Source organism: Macaca nemestrina, chromosome 6, assembly GCF_043159975.1.
Source record: "Macaca nemestrina isolate mMacNem1 chromosome 6, mMacNem.hap1, whole genome shotgun sequence".
Lineage (NCBI taxonomy): Eukaryota > Metazoa > Chordata > Mammalia > Primates > Cercopithecidae > Macaca > Macaca nemestrina.
Genome location: NC_092130.1, coordinates 143,052,786 through 143,077,664, shown reverse-complemented (window position 1 = coordinate 143,077,664; position 24,879 = coordinate 143,052,786). Strand labels below are relative to the sequence as shown.

Below are 24,879 nucleotides of genomic sequence, written 5' to 3'. Positions count from 1 at the left end.
ACCAAGCCCTTTGTTTGTCATTTGCGTTTTTTTTTTCTTTTTTGGAGATGGAGTTTCTCTCTTGTTGCCCAGGCTGGAGTGCAATGGGGCTATTTCGGCTCACTGCAACCTCCAGTTCCTGAGTTCAAGTGATTCTCCTGCCTCAGCCTCCCTAGTAGCTGGGATTACAGGCACCCACCACTACGTCTGGCTAATTTTTGTATTTTCAGTAGAGACAGGGTTTCACCATGTTAGCCTGGCTGGTCACGAACTCCTGACCTCAAGTGATCTGCCCGCCTTGGTCTCCCGAAGTGCTTGGATTACAGGCGTGAGCCATGGCGCCTGGCCAGTCATTTGCATTTTGGAGTACATTCTCTGTGAATATGGGCTCCACTCCTCTTTTGCTCTCATAATTTCTGCTGGTCCTGCCTTACTTGACCTGTTGGGCAGAAACCAACCTCATAAAGGAAATCAACAGCAGACATTTAATGCAACCTTTTTATGATGCTTGGAGCAGGATTCACATCTCGCATAGATGGCTGAAGAGTGATTTTGCAAAACTGTGCTTTGTGTAGCTGCTGTTTGAATGTGCATGCCTTCCCATGCAGTGAGGGACACATGCACCAAGATGGGCTCCTGCTGCATTTGTGGATGTGTCCTCTCTTTCTAATGCTCAGTCCACTCCTAGCAGTGTGACCTTTGCTGCCTCTGCCATTCCACCCCCAACTCTGTTGGGGGAGCTAGATGAGGGTTCAGAATAAGAAAATGTCTTATTGTGGCACCTTCCTATCTTGTGTCCCTCCAAATAACAGGGTGCTAAAAATGTGGCAGTTCCCAGAAGTCAGAGTGTGGGAATGATGCTAACGGTGGAAATGCTCGAGACTCCTTTATTTCTCTCATTTTATCCAACCCTGCCTCCCTACTCCCATCCATCCCCGCATCCTGGTATAGCAAGGCTGAATTACAACATGGCAAGACAGGTCCTTCTGGGACTGTTTATAAGGCTGCACTACCAGGAGGATACTCAACATAGATCTAACCCAAGTGAGTACTCATTTTAATGAGTAATTTTACAGAGGAGGGAATGGGCTCTGAAGGGGTTAAATGGCTTGTCCAGGGTAGACACTGTCAGTTGTAGGCAGAACTGGGCCCATTTGACTCCCGGGCTTGTGTTCCTTTTTCACAAAAAGTGTTCTTTTATTCTACCTCCTAACAAGTTAGGCTCTGTGCAACAGTTACCATGAGGCAAATTCAATTCCACTTGAGGGAAGTTCATTTTGTTTGGGTATCAGCAAAACTTGCAATATTAAGAGAAGCCTAGAAATGTAAGTCTGCATTAATTTAAAATGTTAAGCACTTTGGAAGGCCGAGGCGGGCAGATCACTTGAGGTCAGGAGTTGGAGACCAGCCTGGCCAACATGGCGATACCCTGTCTCTACTAAAAATTCAAAAATTAGCTGGGCATGGTGGTGCACACCTGTAATCCCAGCTCTCAGGAGGCTGAGGCAGGAGAATCGCTTGAGCCTGGGAGGCAGAGGTTGCAGTGAGCCTAGATGGTGCTACTGCACTCCAGCCTGGGTGGCAGAGTGAGACTGTCTCGAAAATAAATAAATAAATAATAAATAAAATGTTAAGCAACACTAACACTTCTAAGGAGCTCTGTGGTGCTCTTTGTGTTCATTACCATTTCTGCAAGCCTTGTATTTGAGTGGGATGGTTGTTTCATGCCTGAAGGGTGGTGTAACTTTGTGCGTCTATACCTCTAAAAAGAATGTACTGAGAGTTTGAAGCCTTTCTGGAATAAAAATTGAAGCCTTTCTACCCCATACATTATTTTCCTTCAGATACTATGGCCAATGATGCCCACTCACCCTTTGTTTCTCCCTCCCTCCCTCCCTCCTCCCTTCCCTTCCTTCTCTCCTCCCTTCCTTCCATCTTCCTTCCTTCTTTCCTACCTTTTTCCTTTCCCTTCTTCCTTTCTATTCTCCTTCCCCCTCCTTCTCCTCTATCTCTTCTACTTCTTATCTTTCCTTTCTTTGATAAAGGAATGGTTGAGAGTGAATTGTCAAGACAAAGCCATAGAGTATGGTTCAATCAATGCTAACCACCCTCAAATAAAACACTATCTACTAATCTCCTAGATTAAACGAATGAACAAACAAACAAACAAACAGAAAAACCCAGCCTTGGAAAAGGAAGGTATGTAGCAAAGATATAAATAGGCATCTACCTAAGATTCTAATGTTCTGAGTTCTTAAAGGCATTCTTGTGAAGAAAACATGAGCTTGGATGACATGATGATGAAGTAGACAAGATTTATATCTACCGTATTCCCATATCCCCTCAATTTTGAGTCCAGATCTGAGACTCCCACGGGTATAAAAATGTGCAGGGGAGTGATCTAGCTTCCCAAAATTCAAAAAACACAATAGCCAATCTAGGATGACATCTTTCCTAACTTTCCCTAAAAGTCTAGACATGGTCTCATAGGAGTGACACCAGTTGTTGTAGGCCCGAGGGCAAAACCACATTTGGATTTTATTGCTAAGATGCTTCAGGACAGAATTTGTTCTGGTCAGGCTGAAATAAGGAAAGGAATTAATACTAAGGAGTTGGAAGAGTGTAACTGAGCTTGCGTCTAAGGAAAACAAATACATTCCGGAGAGACTAAAAGATGCTAATTTTCTTGATGAAATGAGGCGTGGGACCTAATCCCCTTTTCAGCCAGGTTTATCACATAGAGGTAGGTGTGTGTGTGTTGGGGGGGTGGTGTATGTATTGTCTTTTCTAGAAACCTCTTTCTTTTATTTTTTGAGGTTAATTAAAACCACATTTGATAATATGAAAATAGCTCTAACTATGATGGTTTTCATCAATGTAGGGCCTTTCAAGTATTCTCCTGGCACTCTGAGACTAAAGGTGTCATGATCGCCCTAAGCCATTTGGAAATTGTCGTGGCAAATTGTGCGGTAAGTAATACCTTGTGAATTTATGAATCTCATCAGATTTTGGAACACGCTGATCTGAGAGGTGAGGGCAGGGCTCCGAGCCTGACTGCTTCACTGCTCATCCGTGGCTTCCTTTTATCTTCCTTACCAGTGCAGAGCTCTAAATAGTTTTTCAAACCCCATTAGACTTCCCAATGGCATTCTTAAGAGAAGAAGGAAGAGTGTTTGTTTAGTTGAATTAGGGGAAGTCTCCTGTGGCCAGTGAAGTTTTATTGAGCCATTTCTAGAAGAACTAAAAAAATCAAGTGGACTTCTTTGTTTTGTGCTTTATTGTTTATTTACATTTGCTTGAAAAGGTAATCTGCACAGGTTTGATGTCAGCTGGGAAGTGGGACACCATTCATAAGACAGAGAGAAGGACTCTGGGGGAGAAAATATTTGGATAGACAGACCACTTGGTTGAAATGAAAAGAGGGAGTCAGAGAATTTCATTATGTGAGTTATGGGCTTTGGTGGCATTTTCTGAGTGTATAACGTGTCAGGTAGTGAAGGCTTGCTGGGGGGTCGAAGAAGGGATTGCCAGCAAAAGGAAGATGTGCCAGATGGAAAAAAACCACTGGGAGAAGATTAGTTAGCTTTATCAATAAGAAAAAGTTGGGATAGAACAAAAGCATAATAGTACTGTATCACATAGCCAAAATTATCATAGAGGTATAGATGTGTGTGTGCACGTGAGTGTGCGTGCATGAGTGCATGTATGCATGTGTGCAAATGTGTATTCACTATATATATGTGTGTGTGTGTGCGTGTGTGTGTGCGTGTGTGTGTTGAACCTAATTTCCTGAATACTTGCCATGCACTGGGCACTGTTCTGGAGTGGTTCAAATCTCATGACTCTTTGTCCTCCGAGTGGCACTTTGCTTTAGGTAAGCACGTTTGAGCCTCAGGTGCAGGATTTCCCTTGCTTGCCTACAAGGGAATTCAAAGAAACAATAAAGCGGAAAGTCTACAACTCCACCTGGTATGGGATTTAAGGAAACTACTCTTATCAATCTCATTTTATAGAAACACAAATAAGTTAAGTTTGTCCAAAGTCACACGGTTAGTAAGTGGAATCGGCAGGATCTGCCCCAGAAAGTGCAGCGCCAGACAACAGGGCTGTTTCGCCGCCGTAGTAGCACTTGCCCTCTCGACAGGCACTCCTTAGTTTTCTCTGTTTGTCAATATGCCAAAAGTGCACATAAAATGATGGTTGTGGGAGTATAATTTATATAGCACATTATTGGAAAATACCTGAATGTTCCACTACAGGGAATTGGTTAAATAAACTTTGGTATTTTCGTGTAAGAGGGCACTATACAGATGTTAAAAATAATATTCTCCAAGAATATATGTGACTACTAGGCTTAGGTTTTGTTACATGAAAAAAGCAGGCAGCAAATCTGTATGTATAATTTGATGCTAATTTTGTTTTTTAAAACTACCGTGAAGGGAAAAATGGAGACAAGCTAACTATATATGAGAAGAATGAGTAATAAACCATGGCTTAGTCATTCAATGGAATACTACATCTAGTTCAACTGAATGAAAATAATCTCCATGGATCAACATGGGTAAGTCTTAAAACATAATGCTGACTAAAAAAAGCAAGGTACAAAAGGATATACATGGCATTGTATCACTTATGCAAAAATCTAAAATGTACAAAAGTAATATACATTTTATGAATCTAATTGTATAGTAAAGGCCAGGTGCGGTGGCTCATGCCTGTAATCCCAGCACTTTGGGAGGCCGAGGTGGGCAGATCACTTGAGGCCAGGAGTTTGAGACCAGCCTGGCCAACATGGCAAAACCCCGTCTCTACTAAAAATACAAAAAAAGTAGCCAGGCAGGGTGGCCCACGCCTGTAAGCCCAGCTACTCAGGTGACTGAGACAGGAGAATCTCTGCAACCCAGGAGGTGGGGGTTGCAGTGAGCCAAGATTACGCCACTGCACTCCAGCCTGAGCAACAGAGTGAGACTGTCTCTCTCGCTGTCTCTCTCTCTCTCTCTTTCTCTCTCTCTCTCTCTCCTCTCTCTCTCTCTATATATATAGTAAAAGTACAAAAACATTTCTTTCTCTCTATATATATCATATTATATAAATAATATGATAAACCCATCTAATTCTTCTCATTCCTAAAGGAAATGAAGAAGTGCTATCCTAAAGCTGGTGTGTATAGATCCTGTGAATGTTTCTGTACTTTTACTATATGTATATATATTTCTTCATTTCCTTTAGGAATGAGAAAGAACTAGATGGGTTTCAGCTGGATCCATTTTATTTCTATAGGAGAGAACTAAGCAAATGTGGTAAAATGTTAAGATTTGTTAAATCTGAGTGGTGCATCCCTAGGTTTCTTTTATACTGCTTTCTGTATGTTTGCAACATTTTATAATTAAAATTTGTCTGTGTGATATATAATAAGGATACACACGTGGAAGAGGCTAGCGGGCACCAAAATATAAACAGCAACTATATTGGAAAAGTATAGCACAAACTTATTTTCTTTAAGCTTTTCTGTATTTTTAAAATTTATATAGTAAGTATCATATAAGAAATAAAAACAGGACATGCCTTTTTAGGAAGCAACAATGTTGTAGGCAAAGAGTGCTGCAGTGGAGTATGGAATCTGCTCCTATGTGACACTGGTTGATTCACGTAGGCACTTTGTGGCAGTTTCCTCACCTGCACGGTGGTTTTATGGGCCACAGGCTCACTAAACCGACTTATTCTTCCTGGTAACCTGCATACAGACCTCCCAGGCCCTGGTGTGAAGGTGGCTCTGTGACTAACTCTTGCTGATGGAATGGGAGGAGACAGTTAGAAGTAAGTGAGCCTGCTCTGAAGTTTCTCTCTGCCTTCTGTCTGCTGTATGGATGCAGTCTGGGGCATCCTGAAACCCTTTGTTGAGATGGTGGAGCCACAGCAGGGGAGGAGCCTGGATCCCCATGTGTCACCACTGGCGTGAGAGAGGCCCAGCCAGAAACATACCCCTTGAATTTTGTGAGAGCAAGAAGTAAACTTTTGGGCTTGTTTGTTACAGCAGTTAGACTACTCTGACTGATACAGGCTCCATCTGTCAGATCCCTTCAAGTTCTGATATTCTATGAATGCCAGAGGCCCTTGGTTTAAAGCTGTCTCTCCATTCATTTATCTCTTGATGAAGTTCACTAGTCTCAGGGACAAACTTATCTAAACCAGCAATTTGGACATGTCCGAAAGAAAGAAACTGGTGTAATAACAAGTGAGTTGAAAAGATAAAGGACAGTGGCCAGAAGACCAGGGGAAAATCCAGAACTTAGTAAGTCTGGGCTGTGCATGGCTTGAGGCTAAGGACAAGAACTTGAACATTTTTGATCTCTTTATAACCCTTCAGTTTTACAGATTGTAATCTCTTAATCAATACCTGTTGGATAAATGAATACATGTGTAGGAAGTTGCGATCAGTGATAGCCACAAACCTTGAAAAGCCACTGCTGCTTAATTTCTAGAGTTATTGACCTTTTAGTTTCATGAAGTGAGTAAGAGCACATGATCTGGAGTTGGAGGGGTCAGGCAGGCTCGGTGAGAATCCCGGCTCTGCCTCTTCCTTAGCCTTTCCAAGCCTGTTTTCTTAGACATAAAATAGGGATAAAAATGCTATAAAACCCATAGTCATTTTGAGGATTAAAGGAGTTAGGTAATGCAGGTGAAGCACAGGCCTGCTCCACAGTTGAGTAACTTGGATTTATGACATGGATTCAAGGTGACCCTAAGTTAAATCAAGATAAGACTCCCGCTGGGCTCAGTGGCTCATACCTGTAAACCCAGCACTTTGGGAGACTGAGACAGGAGGATTGCCTGAAGCCAGGAGTTTGAGACCATTCTGGGCAACATAGCAAGACCCTGTCTGTACAAAAAAAAAATGTAAAAATTAATCAGGCATTGTGGTGTGCACTGTAGTCCCAGCTACTTGGGAGGCTGAGGTGGGAGGATCACTTGAGCTCAGGAGTTTGAGGCTGCAGTGAGCTATGATCGTGCCACTGCACTCCAGCCTGGGTAACAAAGCAAGACCTCTGTCTCTAAAACAAAACAAAACAAAAACAAAAACAAAAAATATGACAACTGTCTACCTCTCCTTATCTAGTTCTCCCACAGGCACTAGCTAAGTCAGCACAGGTGTTGGCCTTGACAAGACTAGCATTGCATTGGTAGAATGCTCCAAAATGGCCTTCTTAAAGTACCGTTACATCATCCTTGCTGAAGTAATCAATGATTCTCATGGAACAAGAGCACAGGAGGTGAGACAGCACTGTTTCCTAATGCAGATGCCCTTCAGGGTCACTCCCTGGCTGAATGACCTAGAGAAGGGGACTCAAATGCATTTTCTCATCTCTGAAGTCGGGGGAGAACACCTGCCTGCCATGCCGTTTACTGTGAGGGTGAAACCAGTGTTCCTGAAGCTCATGGCCTGGCACAGAAGGGAGCTCCTGGGTGTCAGTTCTCCCTCTTCGTGTCACCTCTTTGAAACCCAGCCCTAGTTGAAGTTCGATGATATTTCTCTAGTTTTTATGCAGAACACCGTCATTTTTGGTAAAATTCACCTACATTTTGGGAAGCATTCCCACCACCTCCCCATCCCCAACCTCCATTTACTTGAAGGGAAATGGAATCTATCTGGTTTTGATTCATTTACACTCCACTCGTTAGCATTAGTTTGTAAGCATCAACTAACATCCAAGTAACCCTTGGAACCTTGTTCTAAAGGCTGCATTTTCAAGTTTAGAAAGTTTATTTTTCTTTCTTTCTTTCTTCTTTTTAAAAAAAATGCTAAAAGGAAGCTGGACTTCAGTACTAGTTTGAATTTGGGTTTATTTTCTGTGTATGACTGGCTTCCAACAAATTTGGCTAAAAAAAAATACACTTTGCCATTCCAGGTTTTACAATTTCAGCTCAATTGAATTTACTCTCGAAAAAAGTTTTCATATTCTAACCCAAGGGAAAATTTTTGTGTTCTGTTGCTATTTTGCTGGATCATGGAATTGTTACCTTTTCAAGATCTTTGGTTTGCCACTCAAATGAAAAAAAAATGAAGACCTTTACTGCATATTTGCATGATATTGGCTTTCTGTTGACCTTATCTTTATTTGATTTGGTAGAGGGTTTTGGTAGAAATTGGTAAGAAGTTTCATTCATGAAGACAGACTTGGGAAATTACATACAATTATCCAAGTCTATACTCAACAAGAGGAAAAACAGAAAGAAGCTGGATGCTTCCCTTGGAGTGGAGGGTTTCTCAGAGGTTTCTATTGAGCAGGACACTCACTCTCTACCGTATCATTTTACCCACCAGGCCTGTATAATAAACACAACCTTAAGACAGTGCAGTCTACTTTCCGTTGTGTAGTAATAGGCTTCATCTGCTATTTCTAGCTAACAATTGTTCATTGTTCATGCTGCCTCAAGGTTTAGAAACCAGAATTTCTCCCCGGTTCCCAGGAAACTGAAAACAAAGAAGGAGTTAATTTCCACGTGTGTAGCAGGCACTCCATTTGTTAAAGGTCTCAAGTCGTGTATCCGTGTTTTTTAGATGAGTCTGTAACAGATTTGATTTTTGTGTAAATCTCAGACAGGAGATAAAGTCTTCTCCTGGATTTCCATTTAGGTTGTTTGAGGCTCAAACGAGCCTTCTGGACAGACTTGGTAAGTATTGTTAAGTTTGACTAAAGTACTCATTTCCGGATGAAGAAGATGCATTTGTGATTTCATAAGGGGATCAGTACATCTTAATCTTCTAGTCCTCTACCTTGCCACTGTCCAGAGCCAGTGCATAAAATGTCACAGTGATAATTTTTATCTCCATCTTAATTATGAACATTTTAAGCTAAGGGAGACGACTCATAAGTATCAAATTGGTTTTCTTTGTTCATATACCTAGATTTTCATATGGTCAAAATACCCACGGAATATATGAGTGGCAGCAGTAAACAGTCCTTGAAGTTCTTGGTTGTTTAACTTGACTGTTGGTGACGCCCAGTGAGGCCCTGTCTGCTCCAAGCAAATTACATAAAAAAGATGTGAATAACAACTCATCAGATACTAACAGAGGTGAGATCTGGGAGGAGTGGAATTACATTTATGATCTGTTTGTTTTCTTTTTCTTACTTTTCTGAATTTTTATGCAGTGAGTGTATGTGTGTATATGTGTGTGTATTTTAAGTTTTTGTTTACAAAAAAGATGAGTACATATTTGTTTTTTTAAAAAATCAAACTATATAGAAGTATATAGAGTAAAATGCATAAGTTCTTTTTATTCATCCTCTAACCACATTCTGCTTTCTAGAGACCATAATTGGTTTGCATGTAAATTTCCAGACCTTTTCTCTGTTTTATCTGTATAATTGTTAACATTATATTGAAAGAGTGAGACTCCATACAGTACAGGTAGAAAACAGTTTCCCTTGCTGTCTCTATAAATATAATATGCAGATTCGTTCTCACTCTCTTGGACAATCATGTAGAATAACAACTCCTCCAGTCCCTTCAAGTCCCACCCATCACCCCAGGCACTCTTACTCTTGGTGCACCTAGTGGGTTCCGGCAGTTCGTGGGCAGCAGCTGACAGATGCAGGTGCTGGCTGGGGAGAGGAAAAGCTGGCCCTCCACCCAGTAGGTGTGTGTGTGTGAATGTGATCAAGAGATAGGAAGGTTGTGGGTGGAGTGTTGTCAACCTCTCTACAGGGGGGGCCCTTTTAAATTAGACCATCCTGGCTGGCTCCCTTGCATATGGCCTAAGGGCAAGACTGATGCACTCTGGCTACTGCTGCTGGGAGGCATGCAGTCTGCTGCACTGCAGCTCTCTCAGTGCCTGGGCCTCCACACGCAATTTGCAGCCTCTTGCTAGTAGACGATCTTTGGTCTTGAATTAAGTGCCAGTCTATACTCGGCAGACTCCAGCATTCAGGGAGATCTCCTTGAAACTTCTTTTACTTAGAAAGAGGTAAATGTGGAAACAACACCACACCCCGAAAAATCATTCCAAAGAAATTCTCTCAGCATTTCCAGTTTCAGTCCTTTTACAGCCTTGAGGCGAGTGATAGGCTAATGGTTGCAGCTGTCTCCTTTTCAAGTCCTGTCTAGGTGGTCTAGAAACTCATTTTAGAATGCGAGACCACTAATTGCCTCTTGCTTTGTTCTGGGTCTTCTGGGGCCTTAGACAAAGCTGAAAAAGAGTCTCCTTTTCACATTTTGTTATAGACCTAGGTAAGTCATTGTTTTTCCATAAGTTGGAACATATTAATATTCTGTAAGTTGTTATCTTAATTGTCAATATATCAGTCTTTTCATATCGGAAGATGTTGAATTGTCTCATTCTTTTTAATGGCAGTGTAATAGTCCATTGGGTAGATAAACCAGAGTTTATGTAACCATTTCTCTTTTGATAGGCTAATTCTAATTTTTTGCTTTTACAAGTAATGCTGCTATAAATAATTTTTAAATTCACGTGCGTGTGTGTGTGTGTGTGTGTGTACATGAAGTGTAGCCAAAGGTAGGTACTAGAAAAATTTTGCAAGATACTACCAAAGTGACTCCAGGAGAGTTGTATGAATTTCTGCTTTCTCCAGCAGTGCTTAAGAGTGAACATTTCCCCACACCTTCACTACATATTTTCATTGTTTTTAGTCTTTGCCATTTTAGAGGCTAACAGTGATCTCATTATTTTATTCCATTATTTTCTTGATTATTAATGAGGCGAGACTTTTTTCTCGCCTTTGTCCATTTGTATCTGTGCTCTGTGAATTGCCTGTCACATATCCTTAATCCAGTTTGGGGTTCTGGGTCTTTCTCAGCCCCTTGTAGTTTAAATAAGGAGAAGATGGCAAAATAATGAAACAGAGACAAATTGTAGTGACTTGCTGAGAACCCTGGTCCCACTCCACGGGGACAAGAAATGGTGGAAGTTCTACAGCTCAGACTATATCACTTGTTCCCCTCAAAACTGTTTGCAAGTCTGAATCTGAAACAAAGGCTAAATCTTCTCTTCCTTCAAACTGACACATATACTTTTATTAATAACATTTTAGCCAATTCCTTGTATTTGACTGAGAGTGTGTGTGCAAACTTATTTTGAATCTGAAGCCTAATAGGTTGCATTTATGCCTCTTTGTCTCTTCTTAATTCTACACATATTAAAAATTACTAAAGGCATATCGTATTTCAAGAAAAAAAACAAAGGAGATTTTTCAGAGCACCTAGCAGCCATGGCAACATGCCTTTACAAGGGGCATGTACTCTGCTAAAAAATATTCCATTTACAGGTAATGACAGACATTTGCCAAACAGCCCCAAGCTAACCCAAGAAAGAATGGGCAGATGGTTTGAGGTGTGTCAGGAATAGGATTTACAAAATAAGATTATGGTTATGCTGGAAAGTAACAGCAATGGTTATAAACAAATGGAACAGACTTACTTTTTGCCACGGGGCAGAGGAAGAAAGGGGTTCTGCATTGCTGCTTGTGAACTAGAGTTGGCTTGCTTAGATACACAGCTCTCTGGGATTTTATGTATGTTGTTAGGCACTTGTATAAGCCACATGACTGGGCCTCCAATTGAGTTTCTTCTAATCTGAAGCAGGGAAACTTCATTCTCGTTCTAGAAGCCCCTGCTGGTGTTGGCCCTGTCTTGGTTGTGTCTGGCAAATGAATCTGCATCCTTCTCCACGTGGATTTAACTATCATACCAGTTACAGACTATCAGTTGAGAAGACACTGGAGAGAACCAGCCTGTTTATTCCTGAATGTATATTTTTGGCTGCGGGAATTAGTCATAACAGAGGAAGGTACAGAACACCTCCCAATATGATAGATCTATTTGCTCATCAGCCCAAATCCTGGACCTTGAAGTGGTAATGAATGAGTCTGCCTCTGCCCTGAATTTAAAAATCTCAGCTCTCTCTTTTCCAATTAAATTAAGATTTAGAAAGATAATGCTTCCTCTCTTGGGAGCATTTGGGCATTTTCCAAGGAAACCGAGAGGGTTGTCAAAGGGGATTTGCTGACAATGACATGAGAAGAAGGCGATGACAAAGAAAGACTGAAGGTCTCAGACTTCGGGATGGGGTCGAAGCTGTCTCACCTGGTTAGGAACTGTCACCATGCAAGTGAAGGGTGGAGTTTGGCTTTTAGAATACATTTCCATTAGCCCCGGAGTTTGACAGCTAGCTCCTGATGGCAGCAAAGCATGTGAGGCCTCCCAGTCGGCAAGGCTGATCTCTGACTAATGGGGAAAAATTACCCAATAAGAATTAGCAATCTTACATCACTGATCAGAATCCTTACATTGCCCTTCATGTGGGGAAAAGAATGAGACTTCCAAAAGGAGTTGGACTGGTTTTAACATGGCCTGTTGGTCACTGAGACAGGAAACATTTAACATGAATTAGATGCATTTGGAATTTGTTTGACTTATCTTGAGCCTAAGGTTTCCAGGTATTAGTGGTATTGAGCACTCATTTAGTACTTTTACGTATTTTTTAGAAAGTGCCCTCTCATTATTTCTAGGTAGATACAATTGGCCGTTTGATCTTGTTCTTTATTTGTACCAGATTTTTTCAACTTAACACTTTTGGAGAAGTGGAAGCTCTTGAGTGTTAAACTAAGAAAACCAGTGTTGGATGAGTGTCCCAAAAGAGAACAGTGTTGTTATCATAGGCTGAATTGATCCCAGATGGATTCTGGAATGAAAGGATTAACAATGATGTAAAAATGGCCTGAGCACGTGATAGTATACAATACTGAGTCTTTGAAAGTAAGCTTGGCCACAGCCACATGTGTCTTCAGAGTTGGAGGTTAGATACCATTTACTTTGGACTTTGGATAGCATATAGTGGTCAGAATGATTTAAAAATGTTAAGTTAGGCTGGTGTTGAAAGATGGCATAATTTGAGAACAGATACAGCAAAACAAGGCAATGAACTTGCCTTCCTCATAAATGATGTCAGCAGTGAGAAGCTGAGGGCCATGGGCCAGGACAGAGGAGACTTAGCTTCTTTTTCTTGTCTTCTTAGATTGTGTTGAGAAATCCTGCTCTTGAGCATGTGCTACTGTGTCTTTTGGAAGACAATAATAGCTGGGCAGAGGAAAATGTTGTTGTGGCTTTTTGACCCCTCTCTGACCAGGACAACAAATATAATGACGATAATAAAAATACCCAGAGCACATCCTTATTTATCTCTTCATGGGAAGTCATAAGACTGAAAGGGGCTTTTATTTAGTGGGTTCTACCAGTGGGAAGATATTCAGACAACACTGAACCCACACGTTTGACTCTGGACCAGAGGCTGCATGTCTGACCCCAGGTAGGTATCCTGAGCAGACTGCATGGTTAGATGGAATGATCTCTTCTCTATTGTCTTTTAAGGGGTATGTGATCTGTATACTTACAATGAACTTTTCAAGACACAGGCTACAAAATGCACTGGCTAAGAAATGACTAGGAACCAAGGGCAGAATGGGGATAAAGTGAATTCCAGCAAAATGCTGTCCCTTCAATAAGTCTTACTGGAAGGCCCAAGTGGCCAACTGGAACACCTCCATGGGATACAGCAAGTATGGGGCTTTGGGAAAACACACACACACACGCGCACACACACACACACACACACGGCCTACTTTAGCACAGACCCAGCCATTTGTGAATCAAGATTTCTTGGGGGAGATTTCTGAGTCTGAGACTAGTGGTTCATTATGCTAACCAGGTTGCACATTAGAATAATCTGGGAATATTTTGGCAAAAAAAAAAAAAAAAAAACCCAAAAAACAAAAAACCATTTTCCCAGACCCTATCCCAGACCAATTCAATCATAATCTCAGGATTTCAGGGCACTGATAATTTTTTTTTTTTTTTTTTTAATACAGAGTCTCACTCTGTCACCCAGGATGGAGAACAGTGGCATGATCTCAACTCACTGCAACCTCCACCACCTGGGTTCAAGTGATTCTCTTGCCTCAGTGTCCCGAGTAGCTGGGATTACAGGTGCATGACACCATGTGTGGCTGATTTTTTTGTATTTTCAGTAGAGATGGGGTTTCACCATGTTAGCCAGCCTCAAGTGATCCCCCTGCCCAGGCCTCCCAAAGTGATGAGATTACAGGCGTGAGCCACTGTTCCAGGCACTGATAATTATTTTTAAAGCTCCCAAAGTGATTTTAATGTGTGACCAGGAGAGAGAACCATTTTCTTGGTTAGCAGTTTGCTAAGATGGTTACAGACAGTCTCTCTTCTCTTCCAGATTCACTAGAAATTGCCATTAGACTCTAGGCTTCCTGAGGGAAGGGTTCACCTTATATAGCATTTGGTTTTCCACAGCATCTAATTTTCAAGGGATAATTGTGAATGCATTTGCATCAGAAAGGGGAATCTATTCATTGCTAGTAGTTTTCCAGGCTGTTGGTCAGGGCATCGGGTTCTGTCATCAGCTTTCCCATTCATTAGGTGGAGGACCTAGGGGTAGGTCCAGATAAAATACAGGATGCCTAGCTAAATTTGAATTTTAGATAAACAATCAATAATTGTTTTGTATGCATATGTCTCATACATGATTTGAATATGTATTTTTATTTGCTCAATCTGGCAACCCTATCCCGGGATATCTTCTTAGTCTCAGATTATTCACTTGTAAACTAAGGAATGAAGTTGTCAGAGATTAAACGATTTCATTTGAAAAGAAAAAAAATTAAAGAAATTAGAATCACTTTTATAAACTTAAATTGAAGTTTGACAAATTCCTTGTTTGCACGCCATTTAGGATTTCCAAAAGCAGGTTTTTCAATGGAGTGTCTAGGTATTCATAATGGTGACCAGACAGGCATACACTAGAGTTATTATAAAAACACTTATTTTTCTCCATTGAATGGTGTTTGTTTAGATTTCAAGGGAGTCTTTCAGGTTATTTGTTTAACACTGAAATGTGGTCTTTTCAGTTTCTTTAGCAGTTGGAGACATTTGATTTTGAAAAACCCCTCTCTCATCAATTAGTATCTTCATTTCTAAGCATACAAGAGGGTCTCTAGTTAGCTAAAGGTATCTTTTTTTCAGAAGCAAATGGAAATTTTTTGTCTTTCAGACCAAACTTAATGTGTATGTGTGTCTGCACTTGTGTGTGCGAAATTTCTCCCACTTTATTGAATGCCCCCATATGCAGCAGTTCTAGAGTTCTAATATCTTATCACAAAGTATATGTGTGTCCAGAATTCGTGGGTTCTTGGTCTTGCTGACTCCAAAAATGAAGCCACAGACTGTGGAGGTGAGTGTTACAGCTCTTAAAGGTGGCGCATCTGGAGTTGTTCCTTCTGATGTTTGGATGTGTTCAGAGTTTATTCCTTCTGGTGGGTTCGTGGTCTTGCTGGCTCCAGGAGTGAAGCTGCAGACCTTTGCGGTGAGTGTTACAGCTCATGAAGATGACGTGGACCCAAAGAGTAAGCAGCAGAAAGATTTATTGTAAGGAGCAAAAGAACAAAGCTTCCACAGTGTGGAAGGGGACCTGAGCAAGTTGCCACTGCTGGGTTGGGCAGCCTGCTTTTGTTCCCTTATCTGACCCCACCCACATCCTGCTGATTGGTCCATTTTACAGAGAGCTGATTGGTCCGTTTTGACAGAGTGCTGATTGGTGCGTTTACAATCCCTGAGCTAGACACTGAATTATGATTGGTGTGTTTACAATCCTTTAGCTAGACACAGAGTGCTAGACAGAAAAGTTCTCCAAGTCCCCACTGGATTAGCTAGATACAGAGTACTGATTGGTGTATTTACAAACCTTGAGCTAGACACAGGGTGCTGTTTGGTGTATTTACAATCCCTAGGCTAGACATAAAGGTCTCCAAGTCCCCACTAGACTCAGAAGCCGGGCTGGCTTCACCTAATGGATCCCGCACCAGGGCCGTGGGCAGAGTTGCCTGCCAGTCCGGACACCTGCACTCCTCAGCCCTTGGGCGGTCAATGGGACCGGGCACCACGGAGCAGAGGGCGGCGCCTGTCGGGGAGGCTCGGGTGGGCACGGGAGCCCAAGCCGGGATAAGGGGGCTCGGGCATGGCGGGCTGCAGGTCCTGCCCCGCCAGGAGGTGGCTGAGGCCCAGCGAGAATTCGAGGGCGGTGCGGGCGGGCCAGCAGTCCTGGGGAACCCGGTGCACCCTCCGCAGCTGCTGGTCCGGGTGCTAAGCCCCTCACTGCCCGGGGCCGGCAGCGCCAGCCGGCCCCTCACAGTGCGGGGCCAGCCGAGCCAGGGCCTACCCGGAACTCGCGCTAGCGCGCGAGCGTCATGCGCAGCCCTGGTTGCTGCCTGCGCCTCTCCCTACACACCTCCCCGCAAGCAGAGGGAGCCGGCTCAGGCCTCAGCCAGCCGGGAGAGGTGCTCCCACAGTGCAGCGGCGGGCTGAAGGGGTCCTCAAGCGTGGCCAGAGCGGACGCGGAGGTGGAGGAGGCGCTGAGAGCGAGCGACGGCTGCCAGTACGTTGTCACCTCTCATATGCATATATACAATTGTCCAGTGCTAAGATGAAGGGAATAAGGTCTCTGCAAATTAGAGAATCATTAAAATTGGAATTTCCAAGTGAGCTTTACCGTGTCTTAAATTTTGGGGAACGGAATGAGACAGATGTCCAAGGAAGGTAATTAGCAGTTTACCTATTCTTTTAAAAACAATCTCACAACTTTTGTAAGACAAAGACATTCCTAGTTTCACTCAACATTTAATAACCTGGAGTTGGGAAAGCTTTCAAGGACTGATGAGGGTATGTTTTATATGGCGACCAGAGGGAAATCTGGGGAGTTTTTAGATCAAAAAACGCAGTTGCTATGGTTTGAATATGATTTGCTTCTACCAAAAACTGTATTGAGGCTTGGTTCCCAATGTGGCAGTGTTGGGAGGTGGTGCCTTAAAGAGGTGATTAGGTCTTTAAGATACATTAATGTCTTTCTCTGGAGATGGGGGGTTAGTTGTCCTGGGAATGGATTACTTCCCTCAAGAGCACGTTGTTATAAATTGAGGTTGCCACATGTGTCTTGCTCTTTTTTCCATGCACCTGGTTCCCCTTCCATTTCTCTGCCATGTTTGAGGCAGCATGAGGCCCTCATCAGAAGCCACCAGATGTGGCTGCTAAATCTTGAACTTCTCAGCTTCTAGAACTGTGGGCTAAATAAACCTATTTAAAAAAAAAAAATTACCCTATCTCAGATCTTCTTTTAGAACAACACAAAATGAACTAAAACAATGTCAACATTACAAATGAGAGAAATGTTAAAATATGTTTTAAAAATGACTTCTATAATACCTATGAGAATCTGCCATTTTCTGTTATTTTAAGAGCCAGGCCAAAGGAAGAATAAAGGTCACTGAATCCACTGGATTGGAATGCCTTTACTGTCCTCCAGTCTCTCTTCCCTCCCATATGGAGAAACATTTAGGGATTGTGCACTTTCTGATTACTCTCTTCTTCCCAATTAGGGCGCTCAATGGACAATGTTATATATCCCAACCTCTTCCTTGCCGTTTCCCCTCCCTGATGTTTCTTGGGACCAGATACCACAATCTGGCATAGCCTACTTTTGTGGCTGGTTAACAAGTCTCTCAAAATATTCTACTCCTTGCTGTTTGTTTCTACTTTAATACCTCCACTTCTAGCAAATTCTACTTCAAAAACGTTATACAATACTATGTGCTAAACCTTATGCCAAACATTTTATATGCATGATCTCATTTAATCTGCACAATAATCCTATGAAGTAGATATAACTCTCTTCAATTAATGGATGGGAATTATGTGGCCTATAGAAGTTAAATACTTTTCTCAAGACCACAGAGGTCCTAAAAGGCACCAGTAGAATTTGAACCCAGGGCTCTGAAGCTTTTGATCACTATGTTATACTAAGATAAGCTAGGGGTAGTGGCTCATGCCTGTAGTATCAGTAATTTGGGAGACTGAGGCAGGGGGATTACTTGAGGCCAGGAGTTCGAGACCAGCCTGGACAACATAGTAAGACCTTGGTCTCTACAACAGTAACAACAAAATGAGCCAGATATGGTGATGTGTGCCTGTAATACCAGCTACTTGGTAGGCTGAGGTGGGAGGATCGCTTGAGCCCAGGAGTTTGAGGCTGCAGTGAGCTGTAATTGTGCCACTGCACTCCAGCCTGGGCAACAGGTGAAACCCTGTCTACAAAAAATCCAAAACAAAACAAAACAAAACCCGAACTAAGATACTAGTTCTTTAATGAAAGTAACATCAATTTTTAATGACTCGTGATTATTATTTTTATGCAACATTTTTTGAGTACTTACTATGTGTCAGTCATTGTGATGGGTGCTTTATTGATTATCTCATTTGTACCAGGGTGAAGCAGAATTATAATATACTCTAAAGATAAGGGATGAGACTCAACATGTAACTTTTTCAAAGTCATACAGTTGAAAAAAAGCAGACCTAGGAGCCCAGACCGTAAGTATTTATCTCAGACTCTCGTGCTGTTCTCTTTCTAACCCTCTTCTTTGAGAGTCTTCCAGTTACTCCCAGTTACAGTGCAGAAGAATTTGAATCCAAGAGGCTGTTCTTCCACCAATGGCTTTCTGTCTGCCTTTCTTCTCTTTCAGGGCTGGAGTAGAATCATTGCAGAGGTATCTGCTCATGCTGTTGAGTGTGGCACTAATGCTGCCTGTCCTGAAATAAACTTGGATTAGCTATCCAAGATGGCATTAACTACCCTTGAAATGAAATGACCTTTCCCTTGGGCTCATTGAGTGAGGCCGTTGTTATCAATGAAGACATGCTTGAGGCTGTGCTAAGGGAAGAATGCTCCACCTTCTTGGAGCCTGATGTGACCAACATGGTTCTACAAAAATATCAAGTCAAATATTTGATCTTGAAGAGAAGGAATCTGATCTTAGCAAAACGAAAATGGTTCAGTAGGTGACATCTAAAGATACTGTGAAACTTGTGAACTTGGTTGTTAAACGGGACATTTAGAAGGTGATATGGTGTATGGTGATCATATGTCCTGGTTGATGCCTGTTTTATTTCAATATAATTAACAGTGGTTATTCACTTTCATCCTCAATAGTGTCCTGGTTTGGATGATAAGCTATATGTTTCCCTGTCTAACAGAAGCAAAAAACTAAATGCTATAGTTTTTTCATCCATTCATTTATTCATTCAACAAATATTTATTGCGTTTCTACCTACTCTGTACTAGACACTGCTATGAAAGTTAAACAGATGAGGTGCCTGTCTTCACTGGAGATTAAAATTTAGTAGTGGAGATTGAAAAGTAACATGTAAACAAAGGAATAAATCGATTATTAGAAGCCGTGATAGGAATTATGATGGAAATATCTGTGAAGGAGAAAAGAGTGGCAGAGGTGGCCCCTCTCGACCTGGGGAACTTGGAGGATGAGGAGGAGCCAGCCATGGGATATGTGGGTGGGGTTAGACTGAACAGCCTGCTTGACAGTCTGGAGTGAGATAGAGCTAGGCATATTCCCAGGATGGAAAGGATTGAGAATCTAGATCCATTTCAGGGAGTAAGGGAAGGCTTCAAGGAGAAGGCAGAAGGAAGCTTATCCACACACTCTTGAAAGATGACCTCAGGGCAGGCATTTCACTGAGCAGGGGCAGCATGAGAGAGGTGCAGGGTGGGTGGTTGAGCAGCAGATGTTCTAGCCAGACTGCTCTGTGTGATCCCGTGGAAAGCAGTGGGAGAACATGCTAGAAGCTGAATTGAGCTGGCTTGGGTAGTTGCAATGTATAGTTTCCAGTTAGATGCTTCTAAGAAGATGGCCTGGATTCAAAGTTATGCCTATGCTAAATCTTAAATTCTGCTGCTTGGTCTCTCTGTCAATGTTCTAGTTGGTTAGTTAACAAAGTAAACAATCTGCTAGTTTTGTGATAGATGAGTCTTCCAGATGGAAGAAATGTCTTTGTTTCATTTTAGACTTAAGGTCAGACTTGGGCATTATGGAGGGACTTAAAAGGCACAGTCTAATTTGATGACCATAATTCTAGTTTGGGCATACTTTAAGATATGCGAAAAATATTACTTGAATTGCAGGTGCTCAATTCTGACACTCCTTCTCCCTCCATCTCCTCCCTTATCCCCCAGCTCTCATACTCAAATTTCATAGGGAATCTCTGAACCAATTCAATAGGCTCTAACAGGGCTTTAGAACTGCATTTCAGATATATCATGACTTCATGTAAAGTTAGGTTAAGGCTCAGAGATCTGCATTAAAATACCAATTTATTCCATGGTTGATATTTAGGAATAATTCACAGTGATTTGCAATTTATCTGAACCGTTATAGAGCTATTGACTATTTCATTCCCTCTCTTGCCATTCAAAGTGGCCCTTGTTCACTAACCCATATGATGCCTTGGTTCAATCTTCAAAAGGCATCTCTGCTTCCAACCCCACATACACTGCACATTGGGCAAGAGGAATGTGGACTGGATCTCAGCCTCCAGTCATCTTCCTGGCTGGGTGCCCTTGTGCAGTGAATAACCTGTACAGCAATATATAGCAGCCCTGACCATCTACTGTTGTAATTCCAAACATTTGGAAGATCTCAGCTTCTAGCAGAGGGTGGCAGTGGGCCTGAATATATTTCCCCAAGGCAATATTTTAAAAAACACACGCTAACTTGAAAAAATATCGAGTAAACTTTGTTCTGCTTATAACAACTCAATTTGTGTTTTATTAGTGTGTATAGAGCCACTGGAGAAAGTTCACTTCTAAGAAACTCTTTAGAAAACCCCAAGTTTTCCATTACTATGTGTAGGGTCCAGCCCTGCAGGTCTTAGTGGGTGTTCTCCCTGTGTGCGGAGTTGAGAGATTGTAATAAATAAAGACACGAGATAAAGAGAAAACAGCTGGGTCTGGCGGACCACTACCATCAAGACGTGGAGACTGATAGTGGCCCCGAAAGGCTGGGTGCACTGATGTTTATTGTATACAAGACAAGGGGGCACAGTAAAGAGGATGAATCTTCTAAGTGATTGACAAGGTGAAGCAAGTCACGTGATCACAGGACAGGGGGCCCTTCCCTCTTAGGTAGCCGAAGCAGAGAGAGAGAAGGCAGCGTACGTCAGCGTTTTCTTCTATGCACTTACAAGAAAGATCAAAGACTTCAAGATTTTCACTATTCCTTCTACCCCTATGTACTACGAACTTCAAAGAGGAACCAGGAGTACAGGAGGAACATGAAAGTGGACAAGGAGCATGACCATTGAAGCACAGCACCACAGGGAGGGGTTTAGGCCTCTGGATGACTGTGGGCAGGCCTGGATAATATCCAGCCTTCCACAAGAAGCTGGTGGAGCAAAGTGTTCCCTGACTCCTCCAAGGAAAGGAGACTCCCTTTCATGGTCTGCTGAGTAACGGGTGTCTTCCTAGACACTGGCATTACCACTTTACCAAGGAGCCCTCAAGTGGCCCTTATGCGGGCGTGACAGAAGGCTCATCTCTTGCCTTCTAGGTCACTTCTCCCAAAGTCCCTTCAGCACCTGACTCTATACCCACCGGTTATTCCTAGGTTGTGTTAGTAATGCAACAAAGAGTAATATTAAAAGCTAATGATTAATAATGTTTACGCTAATGATTGATAATGTCCATGATCATCTCTATATCTAATTTGTATTATAACTATGCTTATTCTAACTATTTTCTTTATTATACTGAAACAGTTTGTGCCTTCAGTCTCTTGCCTCGGCACCTAGGTAATCCTCTGCCCACAACTATGTTTTGGTGGGTAATTCTTGACCAGTCCTCATTCTACGGAACTCACAAAATTAAAGAGCTCTTCAATATGTTCAGTGACAAAATGTTTAACTTGTTCGTAATTCCAGTAGAAACTTTTTCAGTGATCTGTATGATTCAATTCATATCTCCCTTGAAAGACACTTCGTGCATAGCAAAGTACTCAAGCAATGTGCAACTAAAGAGCCACACATCTTATTCCTCCCTGGGCTCTCAGGTGAATGACAGATTCAACTCTAAAAGATGAGGAAAACTGTCCCACCAACGTAGCATTCTGATTGGCTATGCTGTTTGGATCTGTAGAGACTTGCAAAACAAAAGTCAGGGTATTTTCCCTCTTAAACCAGGTTTATAAATAGTTGCCTAACGCCCTGGGCAGGGTTATTGCAGGGAAGGATTATTGCACTTTTTGTAGAGGCTTTTGGTCACTCTAATTTTGGATACATACCTTACTACATACAGGAGGCATGCAGGAATCAGCTCTCAGAAATGCCCCGGTAGACATGTCTCATAGCTTAATTATAGCAAAGTGCATCTACAGCACTAATGGCTTAAATATCAGCAATATCTATAATACATGCTGATGAGCCTTAGGTTTCTAGGCAATTCAGCCCAGAGATATGTACTGATATACTGCACAGTAATTACCACTTGGGTTCAGTTGTCCTACTAGTAGAGTTAGTCAAACTCTTTGGGTTCTCAGTAAAATTATCTAGAAGTCCTATACCTTATCTGTTAACCCAGTGTTTTTCAGAGTATGGGTTGCAACCCACTAGTAGATTATGCAGTCAATTTAACAGGTCATGGCCAGTGTTTGGGGGAGCTATGACATTAAATAGAAGAGAGGCAATAGAATAATGTAGAGTACCAAATATCAAAATGGATTATTCATAATAAAGGTTAGTATTGATGCTTGAAATTTTATTCCATATTTTATCCACTCTAAGGTGTACATTTTTTTAACTACAAATCTCTTATAATTGTATAAGATGTCTTATAATTGTAATAGGTAGTTTTTTTTCTTTCTCAGTCAGTGATAAAATAATAGTATCTCTTGCGATCAATGTCTACTTAGATTTGGTATATGAACGCATTGGGTTTTGATGTAAAATATATCTCTTTTTGTGGTCACGGCCAAAAGAGCTTGAAGAAGACAGATTTGATTCAGTCTTTCCAGGCTTCCCTCTCCACTGGAAGTTGGATGGTTGGTCTCTTGCTGCCTGGAATCTTTGTGCAGAGTCTCTGATCCTCAATGTCACCCCATCTCCCGATGAGGAATGGCTGGGCTCCCTCAACAGGGAATTACACATTCAAAAACTGTCATCTCTCTGCGGTCTCTCTTGGATGTTGAAGATGATTCAACCAGGATGGCAATAATGTTAGGGGTCTCAGGTAATGGGTTTTTCTTGTGTGACCCTCCAGTTTGTTGTTCATACCAGTGCCTCCTGGAAGAGATTTCTTGGTGATACAGAGCTTGGGAGGTGGCAGAGAGGGCTGCTTTTAGATTTTGGTTTTATGGGCACTATCTCATAAGCCTTCTTGTGGTTTTTCCCATTAGCCAGGGCTTCCTGTGGCTACTATCAACAGTGAGGTTCACCAAAACAGTGGTCTTTTAAGGATCTTGATATTTTTAATGTCTCAGTTGGCTCCTGCTTCTTTTTTAAGGCTGACCACTCAGTGGGACTCCCAGCACCCTCCACCCGCAGAAGGTAAGTCATGGGTCTCTGCTGAACCCTTGCACTTGTATGCCTTTATATAAATATATAAGGGAAACAGGTCTGTATTACGCCAGGGTGTCATACTCCTGCTTTTCTTCTGCTCTGTTCAGAAAAGGAAAGTTATTAACCCAAAGGAATGAGCCACTTATTGGAAATTTTAGATTCTGTGGCAATTGAGAAGAGGAGATATATTTCCCTGCCATTCATTGGGCCCTGTTCCTACCTTAAATCTTCTTTAAACACTCATCTTATTAATTCCCCAAATACTACAAGCTAGCAACTTAAATGCTGCATAAAACCTTAAAAACATCTTGTATCAGACTCAGAATTTAAATGTATTTTGTCTGTAAATCCTGCCTGCTTTCCTTGAGTTAAATGGTTACCCTTCCTAAGAGTAAATTCTATCCTGACTTCCAAGAACATAGATTAATTTTGCATGGTTTTGTACTTTATATAAGTGGAATTGTACAAAATGTACTCTTTTGTGTCTGGCTTCTTCTACACATCATCACGTTTATGAGATTCAGCTACATTTTTCTTGCTTTTATAAATTATTTATTCTCTTTGCTTATGAGTATATCACAATTTATTCCTCATCCCAACTATTGAGAGTACTTGGGTAGTTTCTAGTGTTTGGCTATTACAAATAGTGTTATTATGAACATTGTAGTACCTCCTGGGATGTATACCTAGGAGCAGAATTCGTGAGTCAGAGGGAATGTATATTCAGTTTTAGTACACTGTGCAAATGAACTTTTTTATTTCAGCCATTCTGGTAGGTGTGTAGTAGTATTTCACATGGTGTTATCTTGTGTTTCCCTGATGAGTAATAAAGTTGAGAGCCTTTTCATATGCTCATTGGTTATTTGGAAAGCTTATTTTGTGAATTGTCTGTACATCTTTTTGTTGGGTTGTCTGTAATTTTCTTATTGATTTATGAGTTTTTCTGGATATGAGTCCTTTATTAGATGCATGCATTGCAAGTATCATCGTTGTATAGAATGCCTTAATGACGTCTGTTGATGAAAAGTTGTTTTTAATTTTAGTATTGTTTAATTTATCAACATTATATAATTAATGTTTTTGTATACTCTTGATAAAATCTTTGTCTGTTCCAAAATCATGAAAATATTCTCCTATATTTTAGCAGTTTTTTTAAAGGATCCATCCTTCTCTTCCTTCTCTTCTTTCTTTACTTGTCTTGCTTTTCATTGACTCCCCTTTTTCTGTTTCTCCCTTCCTTACTTTGTTTTTCCTTTTGGTTCTGTCGAAATAAGCAGCATAAGAAAATCTTTCATTTTTTCATTATGAAAATCACATTACTCCTCTGTTTGAAATACGTCTGTGGACTTCCAAAGTTTTCTGAATAAAACTCAAATTTCTTGACTTGGGAAGCAAGGTCTCTAATGA

The 24,879-nt window shown here is 41.5% G+C and overlaps 2 long non-coding RNA genes across 2 annotated transcripts in view; both read left to right on the top strand.

The window, feature by feature from the left end:
* The first annotated feature begins 2,860 nt into the window (after positions 1-2,860).
* LOC105473095 (uncharacterized) lies at positions 2,861-9,053 on the top strand. The gene is made up of 3 exons (XR_003016106.2): positions 2,861-2,948; positions 4,419-4,540; positions 8,888-9,053. It is a non-coding gene; the product is annotated as an uncharacterized lncRNA (long non-coding RNA).
* Positions 9,054-9,437: 384 nt separating this feature from the next.
* Positions 9,438-24,879, top strand: part of LOC105473096 (uncharacterized) — a 129,038-nt gene continuing 113,596 nt past the window's right edge. Inside the window, exons 1-2 of the long non-coding RNA XR_011625068.1 lie at positions 9,438-10,212; positions 11,606-11,788. This is a non-coding gene — a long non-coding RNA (uncharacterized lncRNA). The remainder of the gene's footprint in view (positions 10,213-11,605; positions 11,789-24,879) is intronic.